Source organism: Anguilla rostrata, chromosome 10 (genome assembly GCF_018555375.3).
Source record: "Anguilla rostrata isolate EN2019 chromosome 10, ASM1855537v3, whole genome shotgun sequence".
Classification (NCBI taxonomy): domain Eukaryota; kingdom Metazoa; phylum Chordata; class Actinopteri; order Anguilliformes; family Anguillidae; genus Anguilla; species Anguilla rostrata.
The window spans coordinates 292,501-301,852 of record NC_057942.1 but is presented as its reverse complement, the minus strand read 5'-3'; the positions used below and the strand labels follow the sequence as shown (position 1 = coordinate 301,852).

The following is a 9,352-nucleotide window of genomic DNA, read 5'->3' as shown; positions in this document are numbered from 1 at the left end:
TGGGTCTCTATGTGTGAGTATATGTCTGTGTGTGCATATATCTGTATGTGTGAGTGTGTGTGTGCATGAGTAATTGTGTGTGTGCTTCTGTGTATGTGTGTTGTGAGTATGTGGTGTGAGTATGTATGGTTTTGTGTTCGTGAGTGTGTGTGTATGTATGTGATTATTGTTAAATTAAATCATATGTATCCTAAACGGTGTGTCCATGTGTAAAACAGGGAATTACTGCATGATATAAGATGATATGAATCTTTTATATGATTATATATTATTGCTCGGCTCTCAGTACATGTAAATATGATGAATGTATGTTGCCATAAAGGTTAATCATTTATAGCACTTTGTACACTTTTCATCATTTATATGGACTGTTTGCCTGCAATGGCTTTGTCCTCAGCAGCATGGGCTGAGATCAGCCCAACAGTGAATACACACACTACGCTGTGATCTAAGATCAGCCCAATAACAGTGAATACACACACTACGCTGTGATCTAAGATCAGCCCAATAACAGCCTGATGAAAAGCTGTGCTGAAACACACACACTGCACTCTGATGTCCTGCACTCTTCATTAAAGGCAACATACGCAGCTGTGCTACAACCTTAGTTAGGAGAACCCCAGCTTTACTGAACCCACATTCATCAGGAGAACCCCAGCATTACTGAACCGATTCATCAGGAGAACCCCAGCATTACTGAACCGATTCATCGGGAGAACCCCAGCATTACTGAACCGATTCATCAGGAGAACCCCAGCATTACTGAACCGATTCATCGGGAGAACCCCAGCATTACTGAACCGATTCATCGGGAGAACCCCAGCATTACTGAACCGATTCATCAGGAGAACCCCAGCATTACTGAACCGATTCATCAGGAGAACCCCAGCATTACTGAACCGATTCATCAGGAGAACCCCAGCATTACTGAATCGATTCATTAGGAGAACCCCAGCATTACTGAACCGATTCATCAGGAGAACCCCAGCATTACTGAACCGATTCATCAGGAGAACCGCAGCATTACTGAATCGATTCATCAGGAGAACCCCAGCATTACTGAACCGATTCATCGGGAGAACCTCGGGTAAAGAGAATGAAAGTATTGGATAAATGTTCTGATCTGCCCCTGAATAGTGCAGAGAATCATGCTCAAGTAAATGAAAAAAAGTTGAAGAGTAAATTTGTTTTCATGCCTGTGCATTTCTTGGGGTAAAATTAAACTTTGGCTCTGCATTCTGAACATTTTAATATTACATCTGTAAACAAAGGCAGAATTTAATCAGGAAGGGACCATGGGGCTGAAATAATCCGCTGGGTTATTTACAGAACATCGGAATAAATACCTCAGTTCAAACACTCTGATCTCCAGTTCAATTTTACTTGTTTTTAACCGACTATTGGCCTCTATGAAATGGTAAGGGCTTAAAAATATATTTAAAATAAAGACATCAATTATATTATTTCAGTGTTTTTGCGATGCAGAGCATAATTTTTATATAATTACAATAATGTATTTATTTGAGAAAATAATTTCTGAAATAAATAAATATGCTCTCTAAAATGAGCGTTACTAAGAAAATACATATATATGAAATGATTGCTGCAGTAATGAATTTCCTTATTACTGTTATGATTGGGGAGAAAATGACTGAAGCACAATTTGATAAACAATGAAATGTAAACTCAGTTGCTGTGTAGACATTTAATAAATTCATCAAAGTGAAACAAATTGTATAATTTCTTCATAAATTACACATGTTTAGAGTTTTAAGTCTCTGCTGATTAAAGCTTTCATGCAGATTGAAAAAACTGCTCGCAAAACGTATTTAATAAAAATTCCCTTTTCTCCTGTTGTGATTCTGCCACACTAGTGCCAGTGATTGTTCAAAACAAGCAAGCCAAGTAAATCCCAGCAGGACACGTTGAAAATATGCATATATTTGTTTATATATGTGTGTGAAACAATTCCTATCAGATGACTGTAATGTCCTACAAAACAACATTTTACATATGAATCCGAACAAGTGTTTTCTTTTAAGAATACAGCGACAGGCCTTGATTTTGCATATTGGAAACACTCATTCAGCCATTATTTGGTTCAGCACCATCTGGAATCTGGTCCTCACATACTGCTGCACAGTGGGAATTAAGAAAAAGACAAACCCATTTCAGTCAATTTGGGTGAAGATGGAAGAGTCTCCGGTTAAACAGCACACATGATAACACCACACAGAACTGCAGCTTAATCAGGCTAATGTCACGAGCAAGGCTGCCAATCATCCCACCTCCATGGAGTTGTCAGCAATGCCACGCCCACATCCAGATGCTTGTCCCTGTCATTACTGCACTGTCTCCTGTGAGCCCCCTGGATCAGCTGAGTGTCACAATGTCAGGGTACAAACAAGCGCACATAAGCACATATACGGTATGTAATGTTGAGGTGATCTGAGGAGCATTATTATTATTATTATTATTAACAAAACAACAACAACAATAATAATAATAAATAAAATAAAATAAATAATAATAATAATAATGATACTCAACATTACATGTCCTTACATGTGCTTATGTGCTCTTGTTTATATTCCTGGAGATAACGAGCTGCTTGATTAACACATCCTGATTAAAGCTTCCCAGAATGCCGTTCGTCTCCATGGCGCCTGTGTGCGCTGATGAGAGGAACAGCGGGGGGCAGGGATACCCCGTAATTACAGCCTGCTGAGCGAAGATCACAAATGTCCGTCAGAACAGAGACACCGCTGCAGGTTCTGTCCTGGCCCTGCCTCTGTCAGCAGCTAAAGAGAAGAAAATTGTATTTGCCAAAGATACCAATTTAGTATAACACTACTGCATACAAACACTACTGATCAGTTCAGATAGAGTCATTCTCTATCACAGGGCTGGTTCTGATCCACTAAAATACCTCAGACTGTACAGGAAGTGTAGACTGCAGGGCTGGTGCAGCCGGTGTGCCCTGTAGTAGTAGCAGTAGTAGAGGTAATAGTAGGTGTAGTAGTGGTGATAGTAGTAGTAGTAGTAGTAGTAGTATTTAGTTTAGTTTATTTGACAATTATTCAAATACATGTTACAGCAAGTCATGCATCCTAAAATTATCAAAGATAGCACAAAAAGTCAAAAACTTTAGCCTATTTCCATTGTGGTCCTTGGCCTCAGCACATAATATATATATAAACATTATTATCATTAGCCTACATCATTAAAAGTAAAACTAAACAAAATACATTTCAATAAAATATCTTACAAAATGTACAGATCTTAAATACACTAAAATAGGAACCCTCCCTCCACTGTCAGCCTCTTGAATTTACTCTTGGACTTTCTCTAGGAGCCATTTCCTAACATTCACCTTAAAACTATATAGGTTTAAGCCCTGTTTGATGGTCAACGGCAACTCATTCCACTCCTGTGCTCCTGTGGAGCAAATGAGCATTGCCTCATCTTTGTTCTGCACCTTAGAGGATGCAGGTTTGCTATGCTAGATCTGGTTCTGTGGCTGTGTGATTCTCTAACACTAGGAAAATAGTTGCTAAGATATTTGGGGGCCCTGTGATTGACTATTTTGTAGTAGTATTAGTAGTGGTGGTACGAGTAGCAGTACACATATGAATGATATACACACATACGCTCGCTACCTTGTGTTTGATTTATGAAGCGTTGCAGTTGCTGAAAGGGCAGAAGTGCAGAGCGATCTTTCTGAAACTGAAGCAGGCGACGCTGCGGCCATAAGTCCTGCGTCCCCCCGTCTTTCTCCCGCTAGCCTACGGTGCTGCGCGGCTGTTTCCCACTGTGCCCCTGAAGCAGGGCCAACCAGCACCCAGCGCCGCCCGACATTACAGCAGCGTGCGGCTTTCCATTACCCCCCCGCCGGGCCACCGTCCAGCACCCGACAGAGACCACTGCACATACATGCCTGCCTGCATTACCCACAATGTCTCTGCACATACATGCCTGCCTGCATTACCCACAATGCCTCTGCACATACATGCCTGCCTGCATTACCCACAATGCCACTGCACATACAGCCCTGCCTGCATTACCCACAATGCCTCTGCATTAATATACTGCTACAGCAATGCTAACACCCTCACACATTATACTGCTGCAGCAATGCTAACATCCCCACACATTAATATACTGTTACAGCAAGCCTAACATCCCCACACATTAATATACTGCTACAGCAATGCTAACATCCCCACACATTAATATACTGCTACAGCAATGCTAACACCCTCACACATTATACTGCTGCAGCAATGCTAACATCCTCACACATTAATATACTGCTACAGCAATGCTAACATGCACACACATTATACTGCTGCAGCAATGCTAACAACCCCACACATTAATATACTGCTACAGCAATGCTAACATCCCCACACATTATACTGCTGCAGCAATGCTAACATCCTCACACATTAATATACTGCTACAGCAATGCTAACATCCCCACACATTATACTGCTGCAGCAATGCTAACATGCACACACATTAATATACTGCTACAGCAATGCTAACATCCCCACGCATTAATGTACTGCTACAGCAATGCTAACATCCTCAACACACTAATATACTGCTGCAGCAATGCTAACATGCACACACATTAATATACTGCTACAGCAATGCTAACATCCCCACACATTAATATACTGTTACAGCAAGGCTAACATCCCCACACATTAATATACTGCTACAGCAATGCTAACATCCCCACACATCATACTGCTGCAGCAGTGTCATATCAGTGACTTGTGGGGATGCTAAGCATCCCCTTGGTGCTGTTACGAGTGTCTTTTGATCTGTGCCCTTTGGACAGCAGGGGTCACAGAGGATTCATGTCAGCGAGACTCGTGCCAAAGATGTGTCTCCTTCCGCCCGGGGAAGCAGCAGAGCTGCGCCACCCTGCAACGCACCCGTATTTCTGCCCCAGACTTTTTTACAGCCATATATCGACAGTTTTCAGGTAGTCTCAGCTCCTTATTTACACCTGAGGGAGAGCAATACTCCTCTCAAACAGGTGCCATCACTGTCATTGATCCCATATCAGTTTTATGAGATGTATTGAGAAACTGGCCAAGTCAATCGATCAAGTTGAACCTGAGAAGTACCAAGCACAACTGAGCATTCAAGTACTTATATACCTGAGTACTCATATACCTGCCTGTACAGAGTGCCCTTCCGATCAGGGCTTGGTCAAAGCACCGTGCGTTTGCGAGTTTGTGTGTTTGTGCGTTGTGTGTTTTCACTCCACTGTGAAATTGTACACGTGTAATTGCTCAAACTCCTTTTCTTAAATGTCTCCCTAAATATTTATCTGTTATGAAGTGAGCTTGCCAAACAAGTCTTTTCTCTGCATAATTGTAGTAGAATAAATAACTTTTTTTTTTCATTTTTTAGAGCATGTAGTTAATTATCCAGCATTTTTCATTTCACACAGCCATCTTCGTTTCCAACCTTCTTTTGTTCCCTCTTTTTGGAGGACATGATATATAACTTTACTTTCATATATATATTAAAGTAAAACTGAGATGACTGAAGTTTTATGCATTTTGAATTTATGCATGTAAAATAAATCACTTTGAAATTAGATTTTTCCCTCTTGAAATTGAGAAATGGAATGAGTCAATATTGATTTTTCAAGTAACCGGCAGTGCTGCTGGTATTTATGTGCTTCCAGCTTTGCTTTTGTAGAATACAGACGGATACACGGTTATACATCTCCCTTAAATGTGTGTTAGGAAGAACCCCAAGGAAATTGAGAAAAGCTCATTTGTTCCACATTCTCTGTCCTTATTGAAAAAGGCTGATATATTATTTTCACTGTTTTTTCTTGCCGTCTCTTTTTTTTTTTTCCTGGGCAATTACATGTTGACAGGTCCAAATAATAAGTTCCACCGGCAATTTTCCTTTGCAAGTAAATTGGTATTCATATTGGAGTTGGGCTCTCATTAACACCCTGCAGCACATTCCGAAACTCCGCCCCCCTGCCGGCTGGTTGGGCGCGGTGGGACAGGCATCGTGAGGAGCGCTTCCTCCGCCTTTTGATCAGTGGGATCATTTGCTTTTGTAGCTTTTGATCCTGATCAATGATGTTAAATCCACATTTAAACACTCTCTCCACACAAACACTCTCGACTGACCCAACAACATTCCAGTGGATCTGCATGCGCCTGGACCCCGCGGCTCACTGCGGCAGTGATATCTACAGCCAAATACCCACGATGACTGAAGGAACTAAAGAAATAAACAAGGTGTCTTCCTCCCATTAAAAGCAGGCACTCTATGGTTGTTTCATTAATAAAACAGGCACTCTATGGTTGTTTCAGTAAAAGAAAGCAGGCACTCTATGGTTGTTTCAGTAAAAGAAAACAGGCACTCTATGGTATTAATAAACTGAACTGGTTTCATGTGTGGAGAGCAGTAGCAGCCAGAGAATGACCCCGGCTCCCTGGCTCCCTGGGCTGATTTTTTGGGCCATCTCAGCCCCTGGTTGCACCCTCAAACCCCCACACACTGCGGCCAGCTCTGACCCGTGAGACACTCCTCATACAAACACACTGAGGAAGCACAGAGAATAACAACCGGGACGACCAAGGACAAGAATTCAGGCTGGATGCATTTTAAGAGCAGCAACCGTGGAATTTCTGGAATAGAGAAAATGCACGCAGGAGAGAAAGAGGCAGATATACATCACCTGTGTAGAATACAGACCTCACCTGTCTGCCTGTACCTAAGAGACAGGTAGAGAGGGATAACAGGCTAAAAACTGGAGAGAGCAGAAACAAAGTGAGCATACTGTACAAGATTATACATTAATTAATTATATTATATTATATTATATTATATTATTTTATATTATTTTATATTTAAAGGCATTATTTCAGGTGGCCATGACTCCTCAATTATAAGTTTGCAAACAATTGCTTGTTTAAAAAAAAAAAACTGCAATACATAGTTCATTGTGTCTCCTGTGTAATGCTACCTTTGTGTGGATTGCAGTATTAATCAAAGGCTTTGTCAGCCCAGCGGAACATTTATTTATTCCTGCTCACTTGTGTGAAGGAATCAGCAGTCGGAGGCTCGACAGCATCAGCTGAAGGAGACTGATAATGCAGCCATAAATCACAGCAGTGCTGATGGGCAGGTTTCCAGACACCAGAAAGCACAAAACTACACTGATCTAGATCACAATCTAGAACCGCAGCCAGTGGTGAACATCCAGAACACAAAACCAGGTGTGTGCCACCTGAATCGCATGATAGGGGTAACAGATACAGGTGTGTGCCACCTGAACCACATGATAGGGGTAACAGATACAGATGTGTGGAACCAGAATCACATGATGGAGGTAACAAATACAGATGTGTGGACATTAAAGCATGTGATAAAGGTAACAGGTACAGGTATGACATCCTTGTGATATGCCATGTTGTCATGGCGACCTGTAACTGGCCTGCATTGATGCAGTGCTTTGTGCTGCTGCCATTGTGTCTCTGTGACTCACGGCCATTTGTGTGTGACTAAGCTGAGTCTGCCTATAATTTATTGTTGTGTGACTGAAGTGTCTTTTGATCCTTTTTGTTGTGTCTAAATTTATTCTTCTTTTTGGTCATGATAATTTTATTCATGAGTTAGCATTGTTTGTGTGATTTAGTATGGATCAGTTACTGAAAGCAGTGGCAGTAATAATTTTTCCCCTCATTACCACTAAAGATCACAAATCAGGTAAACTACACTGATTACACCACTGTTCGCACAGATAGCCAACCTGCTCACTGTGACATTGGGAAAGGACTACAGTGTAGTTCTGGATTGAGGATCGCAGAACCTGCACAAACAGACTGAAATTATTTTTCTCCAGTCGACTCGGAGGCGGGCCCTAAAGAGGGCGGCCCCAGTGTGACTCCCGCTGGCCAATCCTAATCATTCCAGCGGCACGCTGAGATTCTCGCCCCGGTCCCCAGACATCGTGCTGCTGGGGGGGTCAGGGAAGGCGAGCGCGTAATCAGGCGGGATGGGAAAGTAATATTTATTCATTTACACATCGGACACAGCCGGCGCAGCAGCCATGTTTTTCTTTCATTCCTGGTAGAATTTCCTCGCTAGATTGCATTATCCTCTCAGGAGCAGCGCAGGCCGACGGTGGCGGGATAATCCGTCTTTCTGAACGCCGCTGCTCCCCCCGTCTGTCTGCCTCGTATAACCTTGCGTCTCTACTGCGGAGCCATCCGCCCGCACGCGCTCTCCCTCGTCCTCCTGTACTCACAGCAAAATTAAACGCACAACAATGGCTGCCGGAGATAGCAGCGAGCAAATCCAGGCCTTCCCAATATCCACTGTCTGGGGCCAGAGATAAGCATCCTGAGCCTCGACTTTCCACTGCTCCCATTCCTGTCAACCTTTTTTGGCAGAAGCTGGAAATGATTTGTGAGAGTGGAGGAGATAAGGGTCAGGGCTGGAGGTTTATTACTGTCCGGGGACTGGAAGTGGGGCTTTGGACATGATCTGATGGGAGGATACAGGCTTACATGGATTTAAGCAGAATTTCAAATATAAATATATATATATATATATCTTATGAGGATTTATGTTGGCCTTGTTGAAAGAAGAAGGAGATGTATCAAACAGAACAGTGTGTAGTCTGTGGGAAAGTGCTGCATCTATATGACTGTGAGGGTTTAGAATGAAGTCTGCATATCAGTCTATATGATTGAGCGTTAGTGAGAATAAAGGTAATTATAAACCACACTCTCAGGACCCAGAATATAGCCGTTGGTGGTTATTAATTCTATAACAGTTTCACAAAAGGGATTTGACATTTTAATTCACTCACTCAAGGTCATTTTGACATATATATGCAGAAATTATGAGGAAAGTGCAGAAAGATCTCAGGAGTTTGAGGAGCAGTGTGGAAAAGGCTGTGTCTAATTCAGTGCTCCCCACAGTGAAACCTCTGTGTCATTATGAGATGGTCATTGACAGATATATTCTTTACTCAGAGTCCAAACATACCTGGACACCATGCTGAGGACCAGCAGCCCAGGTAAAGTAGCGATGCTGTCCTGTTTCATCAGCTTCATCAGCCAGATGTGCAGAATTCCATGGCTGTAATACAGTAAAATGGCAGATAAAGTGAGGAAGGATATCATTCACCCCTAAACACCAAATCATCCATTGACTATTCTACACTCATGACATTAAACAGAGATACTCATGTCATAGTGAACATCGGCAGTTAATTATTCAAATTAACATTGTGACTATTTCCTCAGATGTAATTTGTGTGATGCTACTTCCTAAACTCTGTAGCTGTGATATA

The 9,352-nt window shown here is 42.0% G+C and overlaps 1 long non-coding RNA gene across 1 annotated transcript in view; it reads right to left on the bottom strand.

The window, feature by feature from the left end:
* Window positions 1-6,536: 6,536 nt before the first annotated feature.
* Window positions 6,537-9,352, bottom strand: part of LOC135264553 (uncharacterized) — a 46,255-nt gene continuing 43,439 nt past the window's right edge. Inside the window, exons 2-3 of the long non-coding RNA XR_010332734.1 lie at window positions 9,046-9,138; window positions 6,537-8,289 (exon numbers count right to left, since the gene is read on the bottom strand). This is a non-coding gene — a long non-coding RNA (uncharacterized LOC135264553). The remainder of the gene's footprint in view (window positions 8,290-9,045; window positions 9,139-9,352) is intronic.